The sequence below is a fragment of the Helianthus annuus genome, chromosome 11 (genome assembly GCF_002127325.2).
Source record: "Helianthus annuus cultivar XRQ/B chromosome 11, HanXRQr2.0-SUNRISE, whole genome shotgun sequence".
In the NCBI taxonomy this organism is placed as follows: domain Eukaryota; kingdom Viridiplantae; phylum Streptophyta; class Magnoliopsida; order Asterales; family Asteraceae; genus Helianthus; species Helianthus annuus.
This window is the reverse complement of record NC_035443.2, coordinates 92,726,526-92,746,923: the sequence shown is the minus strand read 5'-3', so window position 1 is coordinate 92,746,923 and position 20,398 is coordinate 92,726,526. Positions and strand designations below refer to the sequence as shown.

General features: G+C 40.2%; 1 non-coding gene across 1 annotated transcript; it reads left to right on the top strand.

Moving 5' to 3' along the window:
- The first annotated feature begins 721 nt into the window (after positions 1-721).
- LOC118484443 lies at positions 722-830 on the top strand. Its single transcript, XR_004873554.1, has one exon. It is a non-coding gene; the product is annotated as a small nucleolar RNA R71 (small nucleolar RNA).
- The last annotated feature ends 19,568 nt before the right edge of the window (positions 831-20,398 follow it).

Sequence of the window (20,398 nt, the reverse complement as noted above, 5' to 3'; positions counted from 1 at the left end):
TGGTCTCTCAAAAAAATTTTGAGCTAGTTGATTTATGTGTTTTTCAATTTTTTGAATACTAACTTGTTGATTTCTAAAGTTCGATTCCAGGTGTTGAAATAGATCCGAGTTTTTCTTTTCGGTGTCGGAGATGAGGCGAGATACAATATCTTCAAGCCTCTCTCGTCCCCCTTGTTGTTGTTGAGAGAAATTTTGTGACTCGTTTCTTGGTTGTTGAAAGTTTGTTCGTTGGTTTAGATTTTGTTGGTTACTACTATTGTCGGGTTCTCTCCAACCAAGGTTAGGGTGATTACGCCATCCTTGGTTGTAGGTACCCGTTGGAGGACCCGACGGCCAAGGTCTATTATCAATGTAGTTTACCGTTTCTGTTTGATTATCCATTTCTTTCATACAACTCTAATTTTCATGTGGCCCACCACACCCTTCACAAGCCATGACCGAGGCCGTTTTTGCCATTTCTAACTTTTTGATTTTTGAAGAAAGGGCCTCGATTTGGGCTTGCAAGGAGGTGCTTTCATCAACCTTATGGCCACCCGGGGCAATAGATTTTGTGCCTCGGGGAGTGTGCCACTGAAAATTGGTTTGAGCAATTTCCTCAATTTGATTATAAATTTCATTTAGGCAACGATTACCTAAAAGTCCCCCGGAGCTAGAGTCAAGTGTTTGTCTTGTCTGTGGCAACAACCCATTATAGAAAGTGGATACTTGTTGCCATACCGCAAGACCATGATGAGGACACTTTCTCAGTAGCTCCTTGAACCTTTCCCAAGTTTCATATAAGGATTCCCCATCCTCTTGTGAATATGTGTTAATTTCAGTCATTGTAGGATCATTATTGACGATCAAATGAGTCAATCAGAGCTAAACACCACTGTTTATGCAGCGGAAATACACAAACAGCTTGAATCAAAGTAGAATGGAGTAGAAACAGAATGCAGATTACTTTAAACACGTTTTCTCATTAATACTTCTCAGAAAAATTCGGCAGCAGTTCGGCTACACGGTCGACATTCAGATACAAATGAGAAAACACAAACTACTATATATAGGTGTCTGATTTCGCTCCAAATGACATTGTGTCATTTCGGGCGAAATCAGAAACAAGTGATTTCGCTCCAAATGACATTGTGTCATTTCGGGCGAAATCAGAAACAAGTGATTTCACTCCAAATGACATAATGTCATTAGGAGCGGAATCAGAACATTAAACCACAAAACTTTCAAACAGCCCCCTATACTATACGTATTTAGCATTTCTGACCCCTAGACCCTATACAAGCTTGACTAAGACTAAGACGCAGGCTTTAGACATTCGTGCACCAACAAACTCCCCCTTGGATACAGCCGCAGTCTTCAGTCTTGTCTTCGAATCTTCAGAGTGACTTGAACGTTTCTTCACGCTACTTAGGCTTTCTCCTCAGCAAGTTCCTCACTCTATCATTCTCTTTCTTCCTCAGCTTGAATATTCATCCACTTTCCTCGATTTTCTTCAAGCTTCCTACGTTCACGTTTAGCTTTCCTCTTTACTTTCTCCTCGAGCGACCACCAGGTTGACTTCCATTTACTTTCAGAATTTATGCCTTTCTGAAAGCAAAGAGTAGCAACTCTTTGAAACTGCATCGCCTGCTCTTTATCTTCAGCCTGATGGTGAATCTTGTTAATGAATAAACATTCAATATCTTTCGCTGAGCAGTTCACTAACCACATCGGGTCATACACATGTATCTCTCTTATCTCACTTCCAGCTTTGTATGTAATCACAGCTTCTGTAGAGATACAGCTGTATACCCAGCCCATGAAGCCTTTATAAAATTCCTGCTCCATCTTCGGCATTGGTATATTCTTTATCGTCTTTGGCTTTTTAACGTTAAATATCGTTTCTTCAACCCCTGTTACCAGATCTACCCTCTTGACTCTCTTTGGGTAATGCGGCTTCCAGTGTCGAAATCTTTCAATGATTCAAACTTTATGTACCCCCACATTGCGACATCATTTTTCCGTACTGGATACTCTAAAGTTCTTACTTTCGACAGCTCCTCAACATCCCACCATGGTAATGACATTATATCATATAGACGTTCAAAGTACTGCACTCCAAACTCCCTTCTGATCGCATACGCATTAACATGAGGTAGGAAACCCCAACTAATGATGTCATCAAGTGAAATGCTTCGTTCTCTCTGATAGAACTTCAATGGCCTTTTGAATTTTCTCTCGTGACTATCTTTAAACCACTTTTTCCGTTCTTCCTTCTGCATATCCTTCGGAGTACCATCGAAATTTTTGTCTTTTAAGATCTCAGCGACTTTTCTTCTCAACTCGTCTCTATTCTCTTCAGTAAAGAACTCCATCAGCGTAGGATACTGAGAAGTATCTTCACTTACACTTTCATCATCTGTGCAATCTTCAACCTCAACCCTGTCGTACATGTCAGCATCCTCTACATACTTATACTCGTATTCTTGTTGGTAGTTGATGTCGAATGCATTTAATTCTTCTTCAAAATCAAACTTGAAGTCAGGATCCACCATACGTGTCATTTCTTTAATCTTTTCCAATGTATACGTATGAAAGTGTTCACCTTCTTCCCTATAAGCATCCAATCTCAAAACTAATTTTTCAACATGTTCAACATTTTGAGCATCACTAGACTCCCCCTTTCCTTCAGCTCCCCCTGACTCTTCATTCATAGAATCATTCAGAAAATCATCAACAGTTCTTTCATTGGAGGCTTCAGTCACTTTAATTCCCATACCACCTTGAGCATCGTCATCGTCATTATCAGAACTATGACTGCTAGCCGAAAAGACTTTCTCATCATCGTCGTCTTCCTCGTCATCACCCTCTTCCTCATCACCCTCATCTTGATCATCCTCTTCATCATCTTCCTCATCATCATCAGCAGCAAGATCTTCTAAAGTTACAGGTTCTTCAGAGATTGCTGATACGGAAGATATGGGTACTGGATTTTCAATCACTAAGGATGGAACAATTGCCACACTACTTTCTGCACCCTTTCCCTTATCTTTCATTTGTTCGACAATCTCAGCTTGTCGTTTTGCCCTAAGCTCTTCAACTTGTATCTCTTCGAATCTTTGTTCAATTGACGTTCCGAGCATACTTTCAACAACTTTGTTCAACATATAAAACTCGTGCTCTTTCAAAGCTTTTGCAGCCTCAAGCTCTTTGTTTTTCATCTCGAAATATTTGTTCTGTTCATCTCTGCGAGCCTTTTCTTCTTCTAGTTCAGCCACTCGCACTTTCAGAAAATCAATTCCAGTCTGATCTGTATCAATCTTCTTTAACAATGCCTTGTTGTCGGACTCTAATTTCTTCACGCGCATTTCGAGAATCTTTTCACGTTCAGCAACTTTCTTACTTTCAGCTGCAACAACTTTGTTTTCCTTCAACACTTCATCCATCTTCTTTTCTAACTTCTTTACTTGTTCCTCAGTTGCAAAGCCAAAATCTCCAATATCTTCAAGATTATCCGGAGGAATGTGAAGACCTCTGTGGCCAGAAGAACCAGGAGTCAGTTGAATTTGAGTGAGTGGTGGTGTTTGAAATATTTCTTGAGATGTAAACAAGGTTTGTTGTTGTGGTGGTAAGAGATGTAGTGGTGATGGTTGTCTGGGTGGAGTTGGTTGTTTTGGTGGTGAAGGTTGTTGTGGAGGTGTTGGTTGTCGTGGAGGTGTTTGATGTGGTGGTGATTGTATTGGTGTAGGTTCAGGTGGTGGTGTTGATGGTTTACTGGGTTCTTCTTCAACACAATCTTCGGCTTTATAATCTTCGTAGTCACTTTCTTGATTTTCGGAGATACAATCCTTTTCTTTGCACCTGCTTTCTTTTTGCCGCTTGAAGGTGATTGTGATTCAGAAACGTGCTCTGGAGATGGAACATAGGCAACATCATCTTTCTCCTGTCTCTTCCTTTTCCTTAACTGCTTTTCTTTCTCTGTAGCTTCTTGAATTCTTCTTAGACGTTCAGTCTCATCTATTTCATCATCAGAAGAACTCGAAGAGCTTGTTGTACTTTTATTGACATCATCACCTTCAACATCATCAAGAACCTTCTCTTTCTTAGCTTCCACATTAGCTGCTTGCTCAGACACTAAATCATCAACTTTAAGCATCACTTGATCAATATTAGCATACGGATCTCTTCCGCAGTAACAACCGGCTCATCTACCTCAGGTTCATCAACCAATAACGTCTTTGTCACTTTCTTTTGTTTCTTCTTTGGCTGCGATGAAGACCCCTCACCCTCCTGTGATTTAGGAGTAACCTTCTTACCTCTCCTCCTCGTTTCTTTGACAAACCAGTCATTTCGGGTTGTTTTGAACTCCTCAAGAGTCTTTAGCTCATCACCGTAAGCTGCTTCCTTCATCTCTTCTGCATTTCTCCAGTTTTATTGATCAATTGGATCAGGATCAACATAATTCGCATCCTTTATAAATCCGAAGAATTCAGCAACTATCTTTGGTTCTGGATGGTTTGGGTGATATCTAGCAAGCTGTTTGAGAGAATCATTGCTCATGTGTGATTGAACTAACAAATCAGTCTTCAAATCACGTTCAATCTCTGGATATGCATGATCGATTAGCATCTGCACAAATCTTGGATAAGTCCAAGTTCGACTCTTTGTAGTAATATTCCCGGCCATATAATGAAAGACAATATGCGAGAAATTATATTTCTTGTTTAGAACTAATGCAGTGACCATGTTCATCTGATAATCACGCATTGTATCGTAACTTCCCTTGGTATGACTAAGTGACATCAATATACAATGAATAATAAACTTGTAAGGTTTCTGGAATTTTGACTTCAAATAATTTCCAACATTTAGAGCACCCTGGTAACCCATCTTGAGCATACAACCTTTTACCATCCGTTCAGGAAACTTTGTTGGCGATTCTACATCATCCGGAAAATTCATAACCTCACGAATGAGTGCCTTAGTAACAACAATTTCTTTCTTTTCATTATGCACCTTCAGAATGGAATGAATTTCTTTGTTTGCTTCACCATACTTTGAATGCTTCCAGAATCGCTTAATGTGTGACTTGTATAATGGACGTTGATCAGTCAAAGCCTTTTGAATTGGTACACGACCCATGAACTCCAGAAAATACTGCTGAATTTTGCCAATTCTGAATTCTTTTGCATATCAAAATCACAACCACTATTGTGAAGTGGATCAAAAAATTACATTTGAACCCTGCATATCATTAAAACACACACTGAGTCAAACACTTAGAAAAATTTTCAACATGATGCACCTTCAAGCGAAATAAAAAAAATGTCTAAGTATTACAAGCGAAATCAGCATCACAACTTAGAAGCGGAATCAGTTTGTTTACTTAAAAGCGAAATCACAAAATTGATGTAGGAGCGGAATCACAAGATACACCTAGGAGCGAAATCAACTTTATACTTAGAAGCGGAATCAGAACATCCGCTTTGGAATTGAATTAACATATCATCAATTTTGGGGCGGAATTACAACATATCAATCAAAACATGTTAGATGATTAAATTGAATATGTCAACTTGTTAATCTGTTGATTCCGACACTAGGGTTATGATTAGATTTCATTTTTGTCCCCAAACAAGCCGTAGATCTATGTTTTTACCCTCTGTTCATCGCCAAACATACTCTAACCCCAAATCTGTAACAATCAACAATCAATATATGTATTACAACACAATCCGACAACACATGTTCAATTTCTTGTTCAGATTTAACAGATAACAACCCTAATTCTATGTTTTCACATGACAGATGCCGACAGATCAAATAACTCATGAAATAGACACATTTGAGCCTAAATCTACCTTGCCCATGATTAATAGTTGAGCAAACCAACTAATAATCAACAGATCTACAGGAAATCGGGCAGCAATTCGTTTAGAACACGATGAATTGGGGTTTCGCTCAAGATCGCCGAAGAGAAACACTTAGGAGCGGAATAAGAAAAGTGACGGGAGGGGCGGAATCAAGTGGCTTTTATAGCATGTCTGATTCCGCTCGAAATGGTCCATGTATTCCCTCGAGCGAAATCAGCTTTGAAAGTTACAAGCGGAATCAGCTTCTAAGCAGCCAAGAGCGAAATCACTTATTAGTGCAATTGGAGCGAAATCAGCTTTTAGTGAAACTTGTATTTTCGAGCGAAATCAGAAAATTATTTTCAAAATTTTAAAATTTTAACCTTTTCTGATTGATCACTGACAAACCCAGTTAACCAAGTCCAAGTTAATGACCTTGGTCAACTATTTGACCTACCAAGTCCAAGTTAATGACCTTGGTTAGCCAGATTATGAAGTACGCTGACATTTTGATCTGAAAACAGTTCAAATTAATGAACTTTCGAACATTTTGACCCTTCAAACACATTTTCAAACAATCAATCATGTACCAATCATAGTTTAGCATCTCCTGCTTACCCAACCCTCATAAAACAGACATGATCTGCACAAAGCTTTGATCATCTGATTCCCAACATCGGTTTTTGAAAATAAGATGAAAAATTAAAATCTTTTTGGATTTTATAACAAGATAAACTGAAATATGTACACACAAACTTTTTGTGAGCGTGTTAGGGGATCATATCAGCTGCCGACAAGACACAAGCACCGTTAAGCTATTATTTCATACCAAGCCTTAAACAATTCGTGTAGATTGCCGATATACTGATCCTCTTAAATTTTCACAGAACTTTCAATCTGTCAGGGATACGGAATTAATGTTTTAAGACTTAAACCTCTACATGTGTCCCACCTCAGTATATACTCCCGTATCCAGATCCCAATATTCAGTCTTACAGGTGAGTTTACCTAGATGATATTTGTAATGGGGTGAATTGCGAGGGCCGTGAGAGCTCAGGTCGATACTTCCGTATACGCAGAGAGATGACGGCTTCGACTTTTGGTGGGTCCCCTTTGGGGATCTTCTTTACAACAGCACATGATTATCATTTTGCAATGTTTAATCATTTTTTATGCTGAGGGGAGGGTTTACAAGTAAAGCAATGCGTAAAGCATTATCCGGGGACTAGGTCAGTATTTCCATACAGCAGAAGTCCCGGGATAATACCCCAGATATCACTAAGCATAAAGACCTAGTATCTCAGAATAGGGGACCTTTCAAACGAGATTTCGGGGGTTACCCATATATCCTGGAGGTGTTCCCCACGTAAAAGCAAGTAAGTTTTAGGTTTATATCCGAAACTGATCTACTGTTTTTGCAAAGACCTATCAGCACATCTTTAGTGAGACTGCTTAATTGCATTTTACACGTTACATTTCTTTAGCGTATTGTGTCCGTCTAGCTGATGTACTATCATTTTCCCTATTTTACACAAACTCTTTTTCAAGTTTTCTAATGTTTTTGGATTTTTGAATTTTATCATGTTTTTGTATTTTTGTATTTTTATCATGTTTTTGTATTTTTCTGCGACTTTCTCCCCCTAAAACTAAAACATATTTTTGTGTTTTTGTTTTTATCGAAAAGCAGAAAACAAACTATACAGAAAATTGACAACACGACATGGTTCACGTCTGATCGCCGCCCTCCTCGGCTTCACATTCTACTACCTTCCCAGATCGCAGATTTTTCATCCCGTTCAATTTTAAAAGATAGTAAAATCTCTTTTTGTCAAAGGGTTTTGTATAAAAATCAGCTTTCTGATCATCGGTGTGTATGTGCTCAATCCGGATTAACTTCTTCTCGTGACAATCATGGATGAAGTGGTGACGGATTTTGATATGTTTCATTTTTGAATTGTGAACCGGGTTTTTAGTGATGTTTATAGCTGCTTCGTTGTCCACAAATATCGGCGTATCCAAGAATTGCAAACCGAAATCGTGCATTTGCTGTTGGATCCATAGGATCTGTGAGCAACAGCTGGAGGCTGAAACGTATTCAGCCTCACATGCAGAAAGCGCCACTACGGTTTGTTTCTTGCACTGCCAGGTAACGAGTCGAGTTCCAAAGAACTGACACCCGGCAGTGGTGGACTTTGCGTTCTGCTTGCAGCTTCCAAAGTCAGAATCTGTGAAACCTGATAAGGAGAAGTCACCCGAGCGAGGATACCACAAGCCGATGCTTGGGCATACCGTAAGATACGTTTGACAATGGTCAGGTGTGACTGCTTTGGGCTCGACTGATATCTAGCACAGAGACATGTCGGGTACATGATGTCTGGACGGGAAGCAGTGAGATACATCAGAGATCCAATGATTGACCGGTACAATGTCTCGTCCACTTTCACTCCACTTTCTCTGGACAAATCCCATGGTTCTGTGCAAGGGGGGTTGCTGCAAGACTGCATTCAGTCATATCGAACTTGTCAAGCACGTCCTTTACGTATTTCGTTTGGTGAATGAAGATTCCATCGGGCATCTGCTCCACCTGCAGCCCTAGGAAGAACTTCATCTCCCCCATCGAACTCATCTCAAACTTTTTCTTCATCACTTTCTCAAACTCTTTACAAAGATCATCGTTGGTGGAACCGAAAATGATATCGTCAACATAAATCTGCACGATCAACAAATGGCCTGGCACTTCCTTTGTGAACAACGTGCTATCTACTGTCCCTCTGGTGAACCCGTTGGCTAACAGATACTGGGAAAGCGTCTCGTACCAGGCTCTCGGGGCCTGGTGTAGTCCGTAAAGCGCTTTGTCCAGCAGATATACTTGTTTTTGTGCAGTGGATCTGTGAACCCCGGTGGCTGTCCCACATACACCTCTTCTTTGATTTTTCCGTAAAGGAAGGCAGATTTGACGTCCAGCTGGTACACTTTAAAGTCTTTCCATGACGCAAAAGCCAGGAAGATCCGAATTGCCTCGAGTCGAGCAACAGGCGCGTAAACTTCATTGTAGTCGATGCCTTCTTGCTGACTAAAGCCTTATACCACCAGTCGTGCTTTGTTTCTCACCACGACTCCTCTGTCATCCCTTTGCACTTGAAAACCCACTTCGTTTTGATTAACTTTTGATTCTGTGGAAGATCAACTAGTCTCCAGACACCCAGCTTTTCAAACTGTAACAGCTTCTCCTGCATCGCATTTACCCAGCTATCCTCAGTCAACGCCTCTTTGTAAGTTCTGGGCTCAATCTGTGAAATAAAACACTTTAATGAGAATTCTTCTTGCAAATGAGCAACATAAGAATAGAAACATGTAAGAGCTCGGTTTATTTGATCTCGGGTTTTGACACCACTTTGCAGGTCACCAATTATTTGCTCTGATGGATGGTAAGACAAAGTCCGAGGCATCTTGGTGTCAGGCACATTTACTTCCGATTGCAAGTTAGATATATCAAGATCAACGGTTTGATCCTCAGCTTCCATCGAAGTATCATTTGGTTCCTCGTCAAAAGTTGGAGCGGGTTCCACCTCTGAGTCGTCAGAGTCGTCAAATGTTGGAGCTGGTTCCTCTGGTGGTTCGTGAGCTATTCCACTCGGTCCTGCTTCATCATTGTGAGTATCCTCGGTGGGTGGAGGAACCACTAGCGGTCTAGGCACTTGTTCTTGTGACATATATTGCTGGTACTGGTACAGAAGTGCTAGTTCCTCGTCACTCGGCTGGACCGGTAGATGAAATGACTCCCAGAGCTTATCGTAATCAAACATGAATCTTTGTCCAGGAAGTTGTGGTGATGGAGTGTGCTTCTGACAATCCACATGCTGAACTTATATCACCTTCCCCAGGCACGGTACGAACACCCTCTTCAACGGGCTTGCGTAACCTACAAAGAAACCCTCATTTGATTTAGCGCCAAATTTTCCATTCTCATCAATAAACGTACACGGAGACCCAAATGGCTCCAGAAACTCAAGATTCGGCTTGTATCGGTGCAGCAGCTCAAAGCATGTCTTTTTGTACTTTTTGACAGTAAGTACACGATTCAATGTGTAGCAGGCTGCAGATACTGCTTCGCTCCAGAAGAAGATCGGTAGTTTAGAATCGGCCAACATTGTGCGAGCTATCTCTATTAGGGTCCGGTTCTTTCTTTCTACAACGCCGTTCTGTTGTGGTGTGTATGGCGCACTGAATTCATGAAGAATTCCCTTTTCATTGCAAAACTCGTACATTTTGTTGTTTTTGAATTTCGTTCCGTTGTCACTACGAATTCTTCGGATAGGAAGCTTATACACCGTTTCCATCTTCTTGAACAACACCATCAATGACTCAAAAGTTTGATCTTTTCTTTCTAAGCACACGACCTACGAGAATCTTGTAAAGTCATCAGTCACCACCAAGCAGTACTAATGTCCACTGATGCTCTTTACATTGACAGGCCCGAAGAGATCCATGTGTAATCTCTCAAGAGGTAACCTGATCGAATTAAGTATCTTTGGTGGGTGTGACTTCCGAGTCTGCTTCCCTTTTTTACAAGCTACACAATCATCAGAAAAGTGAAAATTCTTTAAATTTACACCTTCTACCAAATCATTGTGTACAAGAAAATTCATTTTACGAACATGTATGTGGCCCATCTTTCGATGCCACATAATTGTTTCTTTTTCCGTTGCTTTTGATTTTGACACAAAACATTGTTTTTGATGAGTTGTTGGTGTTGCAACACTCATATCAAGAATGTACTGGTCATTCTCCCGCGGAGCGCGCAACAACACCATCTCATCAGGGATTTTAAACCCCGGTTTTAAAACCAAACACTCATTCTTTGTGAAATGTACACTGAAAGATTTATCACATATTTGTGAAATACTAAGTAAATTGTTTTCCAACTCTACGATATAGTTCACTTTCTCGAATGAGATGAGACCATTTGACAACGTTCCCTGTCCAACAATTCTCCCGCCTTGATTTCCGGCGAAGCCCACATAACTTCCATTTATTGATTTGACGTCGTAAAGAAGAGCTAGCGTCCCTGTCATATGTCTTGACGCACCACTGTCCATGATCCACTTCGAAAGGATAGACCTGGGCAGCCCCTGCAAACATCAAATCAACTTATTCAAACAATGACGCCCATGATTTCTTAACCTCAGAAACAGTACCAAAAACTACTTCACACTTCTCATTTGTTTTAGGAAAGTTAAATGTGACATTAGGAACATCATCTTTCACAACTGGTTTAACTTTGTTGTTATTCGGGGGAAACTCAGCAAAAATTTGTCAATTTCAGATTCAAATTCTGCAACATCATCTTTCAAAACCTTTGTTTCATTTTTTAACGCATTTTCCATCTTTTTGACCTCAACTGATGGTTTCGACTTCGCAACCCATGAATGATTGGTTATCAAAAATTTTTGTTTTCGGATAAATTTTTGATGTCTTGCGAGACTTGGAAGATTCGCCAACCTCGAAGGTCGATTTCGGCTTTTCTTCTGACTTCAAAGATTCTCCTCTTTTTAGAATGTGAATCGGAGAATCCATTGGTTTTTTACCTTTTGTATCAGTCGGTGACTTTGGTCGAGGTTTTTGAACAGGTTTTTCAAACATTTTCTTGCATTGTTTTGCCATGTGCCCGATTTCATTATAGCGATAACAAACTCTTTTATCATATTCGACAAAAGTTGATTTGATTATCTCCTCTTTCAATTTTTTCACTGCATTGAAATCGTCCACGGCTTTTTGACTAAAGATGTAGTCCTTTTCATCATCTACACTCGGTCCAGCGACAAAGATATCATTCATTTTCTCTTTTGGTTTACCCACCTGCTTAGCCGTCTTCTTCTCAAAACCAATTCCTTTGTTTTTAAAACTATTTTTCTTGTTATTACCCTTACCATCCCACTCTTTCTTTCCCGAGCTGGTAGGACGTGATGTAACAAAAGATTTTTTAGGTTTTGAAAAGAATTCTTTGTTATTAACCTCATTAATGTTCATTTCAACCAACTTAAAAACTTTCTCAACATTCTCAAACTTCACGTTCTGAAGAGGATACTCGAAATCAGAGTAAAGTTTGTCTGTTCCAATCATAGTGTATACCACCATAATCGGATCATCATTCGCACTCTTGTCTGATTTCGGTATGAAACGATCCAAGAAATTACCCTCATCTTCAGACTCACTAACAGCTTTCTCAGATTGAGACTTCTCAGAGTTACCACTCTCTTCATCTAACACCTGATCGACAACAGTTTTGATGACATGTGATTCGTTGTCGGTGTTGGATGCAGAGAATGTAATATCAACGCTTTCAGGCAAATCATCTTCAATTGATCTCAACTTGAGATTCAAAGCACTTTCCACCCCATCTGGATATTTTTGCGTATAATGACTCCACATTGGGGGTGGAACGCTCTTAAAGACTGGTGCAGCATGTGGCTGCTGTGGGACAATTTGTTCAAGAACATAAGATGAAGCCACATAACTCATCAATTTTTTATCAATCCTCTCATTTTCGATTTTAGCTAATTCAAGCTCTTTCTTTAGTGAAGCGATCGTGTCAAGATGAAAGTTAACCTCAACTTGTTTATCAAAAAGTGTTACTTTAGCCAATTTTGTTGGTTTGTCATTTTCAACACTCTCTTTTCGGATCATTTTAATTGACCTGGCAAGAGTATCATAAGCCTCTTTGACTTGTCCAAGGTCAAATTTAAGCATATCAGCATGATGTTTTAATTCCTGATACTTAGTGTCTTTCTCAAGACACTCCATGCACGGTTGTAAACACTTCTGGCATGGTGTTTTAGGGATTGAAACAACTTTCTCAACAACAACCTGTTCATCACACACAATTTTCACATCTTGTTTACCGACATTTTTCAACTCAGACTCAGACACTTTGACCTCCTGAACTCCAGATTTCTGATGTGACTCCTGTTTGACTGACACGGTACTGACAGACTCTGACTTCTCGAGTTCTGTGTCTACCTCTTTTAGCTTTCCCATGAGAGCTTTGTCAGCGATATCTTTCAATGTCTCTGCAGTCATCTCTTTTGTCACGTCTATCATTTCCTCGACAACTTCTTTCTTTTCTTCGTATCTTGGACACGATCCAGTTGTCGGTTCTTCGAAATAACCTGCAAAAGATTCAAACACTTTAGGAGGCATTATTGATTTCATAGAACTTGCCAATACCACCTGTTCTGACTGGTAATAGTAAACTTCTACAGCGATTTCTTCAATGTCAACCACATTCTCAACAGGAACATCCTCAACAACCATTTCTGGCTCAGTCACCATCTCCGGTACTTCAACAATTTCTGCCATCATGGCCTGCCCATCACTTCCCGGAATGTATTTATCCCAGGTAAAACCTTCGGCTACTTTTTCATCATCTTGATTCACGATAAGAGCCTTCTCCGGGTTGTTTTCGATTTGCGGCCTCTGAACAGCAGGTTGTTGGTTAGGCCGATGATAAATCGTCTGCCTGTAATAATCGTTTGTGAACGGGTTCTGATGATTGTTCACTTCACGGTTCGGGCATTCTCTCTTGAAATGACCGCGTTCCTTACACTTGAAATAGGTAACCTTTGATTTGTCGAACCCTAGGTTTTGATAAGGACCTGAGAGACTGTTTCTGCCTGTGATCTCCTTAAAGCGTTGTGCCCTTCTAACCAAACTTGCCATGCACCATTTTATATCAATCAATTCAAGCTCCTCGGGGTCGATCTGGTCGTAATCCTCTTTTGTCATATCCGGATTACCAATCCTACCCGCCACTAAACCTTCATACGCCTCTAAAACGGAAGCAAGTAAAGCAATGTGTTGTTTTGCGGCTGTTTCAGTAATTTCATTTCCATTCTTAATATTCACCGCGATGTTACATTGCACCCCAGAAACGTAAGCCTGATTGTTGGAACTTGTAGAGCTTTGAGGTGAAGGCTGCTCTTGAGCTTTGAAGTTTGGATCATAGTTCACAAACGGTGAGGGCTTGTTTGATTGTGGTGTGTCTGTAGTAGCACTTGAATATGTATCAGCACTAAAACCCGTTTGTATCTTTGGACTTTGATTTGTTGCAACAGGAGTGCTTCCTTTGTAGTAAAGAGATACGTCTTGCTGCACATTCGCTGAATTCATCTTCTTTATCTTCAACAACTCCAACTCATGAGCCTCTATCTTTTCAATAAATGAACTGAGATTCAAATTCACGAAATCCGAGTTGTTTTTCAACATCATCAAGTATGTCCCCCATTCATCATAAGGTAATGCGTCAGACAACTTGTCGATCCATTCCTCGTTTGTCTTTGTAATCTCCAATCTTTTCATCTCTACCACAAGATGGCAATAACGTTCAATCAACTGCTTCGTTGTTTCACCCTTCATCCCGGTAAAGATGTCGAACTCTTTCTTGATCAGGGCTTTCTTGCTTTTGATCATAAAGACACTGCCTTGGAACTTCAACTTTAATGCTTGCCACATCGATTGCGAGTTGTCATCATGTTGTAACAGCACAAGAATATCTTCTTTTATGGCATGTTGAAGAATACTGACCATCTTCTTCTCCGCCTTAAAATCATTCTGTTCGGTTTCAGTCAAACTTCCAATCCCTTTCTCTAAGCCCATTCCATCAACAGGTGGAACATATCTTTTCTCTATCTTCATCCAACACTCAAAATGGTTGGCTTGTACCCAATTCTTGAAACGATCCGACCATCCGGCATACTCATCCAAGTTCATAAGCTTTGGCGGTTTTTGCATTGTTCCTAGCTCGTTCTCCATGTTGACATTTTGAACTATGCTTGCCGGACTTTGTGTTGCCGTCATGCCGCTACCCGCGAAAAGGTTGTAAAAATCTTGATTTTCCATTTTAGGTGACAAATTCTGAAAAATCTTTTAACTTTTTGACAAACAGGTTACTTTTACCGAAAAACTTTCTACACAGACTGAATTCCCAACACGATATCACAAACGAAACGGACTTAACGCTCAAACCATGTTTTCACACTTAGACTGAATTTTAGAGCGAAATCACAATTTTAAGATTTGGAGCGAAATCAAAAGTTACTCTCTGGAGCGAAATCTGAAGGTGACTTTTGGAGCGAAATCAGAATGTTATCTCGAGCGAAATCAGAACTTGAAAACTTTGGAGCGAAATCAACAGGTAATTCCGAGTGGAATCACCTTTGGAGCGAAATCAGTGATTGAATCTCGAGCGAAATCAGAATTCACGAGCGGAATCACTGATTCCGCTTCTACTGCTCGAGCGGAATTAGAACTTTTGGAGTGAAATCAACCAAAAACACCCTCGAGCGGAATCAGGTTTTGGGACATTTTTTACCAATTTTAAGCCGTATTTTATGCTGAAACTCTCAAGGGATTGTTAATTGTCAATTTTACGCAATATGTCCAAATTTTAGTCCATTTTGTCCGTGGCAATGTTTAGAAACTCAAAAGTGTATTAAAAAGGCTTTGATTCTGGTATTCTAGCTCATAACTGGCTCTGATACCAATTGTAGGATCGTTATTGACGATCAAATTAGTCAATCAGAGCTAAACACCATCGTTTATGCAGCGGAAATACACATACAGCTTGAATCAAAGTAGAATGGAGTAGAAACAGAATGCAGATTACTTTAAACACGTTTTCTCATTAATACTTCTCAGAAAAATTCGGCAGCAGTTCGGCTACACGGTCGACATTAAGATACAAATGAGAAACACAAACTACTATATATAGGTGTCTGATTTCGCTCCAAATGAAATTGTGTCATTTCGGGCGAAATCAGAAACAAGTGATTTCGCTCCAAATGAAATTGTGTCATTTTGGGCGAAATCAGAAATAAGTGATTTCGCTCCAATGACATAATGTCATTAGGAGCGGAATCAGAACATTAAACCACAAAACTTTCAAACAGCCCCTATACTATACAAAATTAGCATTTCTGACCCCTAGACCCTATACAAGCTTGACTAAGACTAAGACGCAGGCTTTAGACATTCGTGCACCAACAGTCATTAATTTAGCCGTTTTAGCAGGAGGGAAATACTTATATAAAAACTTTTGGGCTAGTTCATCCCAGGTGTTTATCGAACCAACTGGGAGGGTATTAAGCCAAGCCTTAGCTCGGTATTTTAGTGAAATTGGAAACATTCGAAGGCGGATGGCGTCATTTGATGCTCCATTGATCCGAAAAGTATCACATATTTCCAACAAGTTAGTAATATGTAAATGGGGATCTTCGTCCGCAAGCCCATGAAAGGTTGCGGAGTTTTGGAGCATTTGTATCAAATGCGGCCGAAATTCGAAGTTGTTGGCCTCGACATTCGGTGCATTGATAGCGGCGCCGAGATTACCTACGATGGGTCGTAGGTAATCCATGAGGGTACGTTGATCCGCCATTGGAAGTGGGTCCCCCGAAACTTTCTCTTGGTTTTAAGCTTTAAATCTTTTTCTTAGAAAGCGTTCGGGTTCGTCAAGAGGTTCTTTTATGTCTCTACTAGAACTGGAGCTCATACACTGCGTAGAAAGGTCAGATGTGGCGCCTGGGTTCCAAGTCCTGCAATAAATACAAAAAAGAACGTTGGTCAGAAGTTTCACCACGACCCCGTGCTCAGATGAACACGGCCCGTGGTCGGAGATACAGTAATTGTTTTCCGGATCCCTATTACTGGGGAGCTCGACACGGCCCCGTGCTGCACCGACACGGCCCCGTGCTTAACTCTCTGTAACTCGGAAAATAAAAACTGCCAGTAACAATGCTGGGCACGGCCCATGTCCGACTAGGCACGGCCCGTGCTGAGCTCTGCAGAAACTGAAAATTTAAGAAAAATCCTAAAAAAACAGAAAAATAATGTTGGTGCACGAATGTCTAAAGCCTGCGTCTTAGTCTTAGTTGTTCATGTATAGGGTCTAGGAATGTTAATTATGTAATATATAGGGGGTTGAAATGAAAAATTGGGTTTGTAATGTACTGATTTCGCTCATAATGACAATGTGTCATTTGGAGCGAAATCACTAGCTTCTGATTTCGCTCCAAGTGACACATGGTCATATGAGCGAAATCCCATCCCCTATATATAGTAGTTGTGTTTTCTCATTTTGTACGTGCATGTTTACTGTGTAGCCAAACTGCTGCTCGACTATTTCTTGAAGAATTAATGAGAAAACCAGTTTAAAGTGATGTGCTTCTGTTTCTACTCAATTTCTACTTTAATTCATGCTGATTTTGTATTTCCGCTGCATTATCAGTAGTATCTAGCTCTGATTGACTCACACGACTGTCAATAACGGTCCTACAATAGGTATCAGAGCCAGTTGTGAGCTAGTTTACCTAAATCAAAGCCTTTTTCTTGCACATTTTGAGTTTCTGGACTTTCCAACGGACAAAATGGACTGAAATTTGGACACATAGTGTAAAACTGTCTAATAACAAACCCTTGAGAAATTCAGACCTAAAAACAGCTTAAAACTGATCGAAAATGGCTCGTGAACTGATTTCGCTCGAAGGTACTTAAGTGATTTCGCTCGTAGGTTCAAGCGAAATCAAGTGTTTGTCACATTAGATTCTAATTTCGCTCATACAGTAAACGCGAAATCAGAGGTTTCGCTCTTGTGGTTGAGGTTTCGCTCCTAGTGTAATCACTGATTTCGCTCTTGTGGTTTCAAGTGCTAATTTCGCTCAAATTGACACTTTGATTTCGCTCATAAGGTCATTATCTGATTTCGCTCCTGTGAGCAAAAGTTGATTTCGCTCCAAACCAACTTTAAAAGCAGATTTCGCCTGAAAGGTCTGTTTTTGTGTAAAAATCATGGTTTGGGCGTTTAGTCCGTTTCGTACGTGATCGAGTGTTGGAAACTCAGTTTGTGTTAAAAGTTTTCGATAAAAGTAAACTGTTTGTCAAAAAGTGAAACGTTTTGAAATTTGTCACTAAAATGGAACATCAAGATTTTTACAACTTGTTTGCGGGAAGCGGCATGTCGGTTACGCAAAGTCCGGCGAGTATAGTTCAGAATGTTAACATGGAGAATGAATTAGGGACGATGCAAAAGCCTCCGAAGCTTATGAGTTTGGACAAATATGTCGGATGGTCAGGCCGTTTCAAAAACTGGGTCCAAGCCAACCACTTTGAATGTTGGATGAAAATAGAGGCGAAGTATGTACCACCGGTTGATGGTTTGGGATTGGAAAAGGGCATCGGGAGTTTAACCGAAACTGAACAGATTGAGTTCAAGGCTGAGAAGAAGATTGTTAGCATTCTGCAACAGGCCATCAAAGAAGATATTCTCGTTTTACTGCAACATGAAGATAATTCTTAGTCGATGTGGCAAGCGTTAAAACTGAAGTTTCAAGGCAGTGTTTCGATGATTAAAAGCAAGAAAGCTTTAATCAAGAAAGAATTTGACATTTTTACTGGGATTAAAGGCGAAACGACAAAGCAGTTAATCGAACGATACTGTCATCTAGTGGTAGAAATGAAGCGGTTGGAAATTACAAAGACAAATGAAGAATGGATTGATAAGCTGTGTGATGCACTACCGTATGATAAATGGGGCACTTACTTAATGATGCAGAAGAATAATTCTGATTTTGTGAATCTTAACCTAAGCTCATTCATCGAGAAGATCGAAGCCCACGAGCTGGAATTGCTGAAAATCAAGAAGATGAACTCAGCGAGTGTGCAGCAAGATGTATCGTTGTATTACAAAGGGAACACTCCAGTTTCAACCAATCAAAGCCCAAAAATACAGACGGGTTTCATTGCTGATAACACCTCAAGTGTTTCTTCAAACACTCCTCAATCCGGCAATTCTTCACCATTCATGAACTTTGAACCGAATGTTAAAGCTCAGGAACAGCCTTCACCTCAAAGTTCTATAGGATCCAATCATCAGGCGTACGTTTCTGGGGTGCAGTGTAATATTGCGGTGAATATAAAAAATGGAAACGAGATAACTGAAACAGCCGCAAAACAACATATCGCACTACTTGCTTCCGTTCTCGAGGCTTATGAAGGCTTAGTCGCAGGAACGATCGGTAATCCTGACATGACAAAGGAAGATTACGACCAAATCGATCCCGAAGAACTTGAATTGATTGACATCAAGTGGTGTATGGCGAGTTTGGTGAGAAGAGCTCAACGTTTCATGGAAATTACAAGCCGGAACAGTTTATCAGGTCCCGATCAAAAGTTAGGGATTGATAAGTCGAAAGTTACATGCTTTAAATGTAAAGAACGAGGTCACTTCAAAAGAGAATGTCCTAACCGTGAAGTGAATAATCATCAAAACCCGTTCACAAACGACTACTACAGGCAAGCAATCTATCACCGACCAAACCAACAGCCAGCTGTTCAGAGGCCGCAGATTGAGAATAAACCGGAAAAGGCGCTGATCGTGAATCAAGACGATGAAATGGTAGCCGCAGGATTTAGTTGGGATAAATACATCCCAGGTAGCGATGGACAAGCCATGATGGCAGAAGTTGTTGAAATTTCTGAGATGGTGTCTGAGCCAGAAGTAGTTACTGAAGATGTTTCTGTGGTTGCTGAAGAGGTTTCTGCTGAAAATGTGGTCGATATTGAAGAAATAGCTACTGAAGTGTATTACTACCAGTCAGAGCAGGAGGTATTGGGAAGTTTAATGAAATCTGTATTGCCTCCTAAAATTTCTGAATCTTTTGCAGGTTATTTTGAAGAACCAAAGACCGGATCATGCCCAAGATTTGAAGAGAAGAAAGAAGTCGTTGAAGAATTGATAGATGTGTCGAAAGAGCTGACTGGAGAGGCATTAAAAGACATAGCTGACAAAGCTCTTATGGGAAAGCTCAAAGAGGTAGACTCAGAACTCGAGGAGTCAAAATCTGTCAGTAGTGTGTCAGTCAAACGAGAGGAATCTGGAGTTCAGGAGATCAAATCTGTCAAAATGTCTGAGTCTGAGTTAGACAATGTCGGTAAAATTGATTGTGTTGAGCAGGTTGTTGAAAAAGTTGTTTCAATCCCTGAAACACCATGCAAACAGTGTTTAGAACCATGCATGGAGTGTCTTGAAAAAGACACTAAGTATCAGGAATTGAAACACCATGCTGATATGATTAAATTTGACCTTGGCCAACTTAAAGAGGCGTATGATACTCTTGCCAGGTCAATCAAGATGATCCAAAAAGAAAGTGTTGAAAACGATAAAGCAACAAAATTGGCTAAAGCAACACTATTTGATAAACAAATTGAGGTCAATTTTCATTTAGACACGATCGCATCGCTTAAGAAAGAACTTGAATTGGCTAAAATCAAAAACGATCGGATTGATAAAAAGTTGATGAGTTATGTGGCTTCATCGTACGTTCTTGAACAGATTGTCCCCCAGCAGCCACATGCTGCACCAGTCTTTAAGAGCGTTCCACCCCCAATGTGGAACCATTATACACACAAATATCCAGATGGGGTGGAAGCTGCATTGAATCTCAAATTGAGATCGATAGAGGATGATTTGCCTGAAAGCATAGATGTCACATTCTCTGCATCCGATACCGACAACGAAT